The sequence below is a fragment of the Tuber melanosporum genome (genome assembly GCF_000151645.1).
Source record: "Tuber melanosporum whole genome shotgun sequence assembly, scaffold_79, strain Mel28".
In the NCBI taxonomy this organism is placed as follows: Eukaryota; Fungi; Ascomycota; class Pezizomycetes; order Pezizales; family Tuberaceae; genus Tuber; species Tuber melanosporum.
Window position 1 is genome coordinate 13,428 of NW_003299127.1, and position 1,064 is coordinate 14,491.

The following is a 1,064-nucleotide window of genomic DNA, read 5'->3' on the forward strand; positions in this document are numbered from 1 at the left end:
CTGAAGGCTACGGGGTTATCCCCCCACATTGTCTTCCTTCTCCACATCTGCCTTGTCCAATTCCTATGGGCTAATGCCCATTCCAATCTCTTTTGAGCTAGATCCTCATCCAAATGAACCCTCTCTTGTGCCATCCACTTTTTAAGATGCTTTTGTGCAAGTCTTCTCTTCATAGTCTTAGCAGAAACATTGGGAACCACTCTCTCAGCAATTTCATAGTAGCTGGTATGGTGATTTTTGAGAGCTTCCTCTACCATAGTATCATCCTGCAACTTGGTAGTTTTAAGATGTCTTCCTCTACCTTCATTCTCCTTGCCCTCTTGATCTCTCTTTGCAAATGTGCTTTTAACAGTACTGAGAGGAATGTCAAAGTAGTGGGAAATTTGGTGATTTGTCATCTGAGGCTCACGTAACCCGAGAATTCATCCCCTTGTAAACTCAGAAAGGTGCTTGGAGAGAATAGGCTGTTTGGTATGACTACGAAGAATAGGAGGCATAGTTTATTGACAAAAAGAATTAAGTAAATTGGTTTAGTTTTGGTTGGTGTAGAGCAATTTCTTTAGGAAGTGTTGAGGGAGCAGGGTAATGAGGAAGGGAGCATTACTATTGCCTTTGAGAGCTAGTTAATTTTGTCCCCGGACAATACAGACGTAATGCAATACCATGAGCAGCTAATTGAGAACAGAGGCCCTAGTGCCTTGCTCAAGGAGTGGATATTTGACAGAGAAGATACTATCAAGCCGTAGGGTACCAGCCAAAGATCGACCACGGGTAGGTAGCAGGCCAAAATGCTAGAACCCAGGGTGGCAGAAGGAGGAAGAAGTATGGTACTAGCCAAAAGAAGGGAGGTAGTAGGATACCAGCCGATATAATCACAGGAGAGAGGTAGAGGGAGAGCTCAAGGCTCTAGAGTAGATCCTACCGTAGCAACCAAACCATTGCCATATTATTGTGTCTCTCATATAGTCCTTTGTTCTGGAAGAGATAGTATCACTCTGTACTGAAGGTCCTTTTTTTTTTTTTTTTTTCTTTTCTGTTCTAATGTCAAGATAAGGTACAGGGGG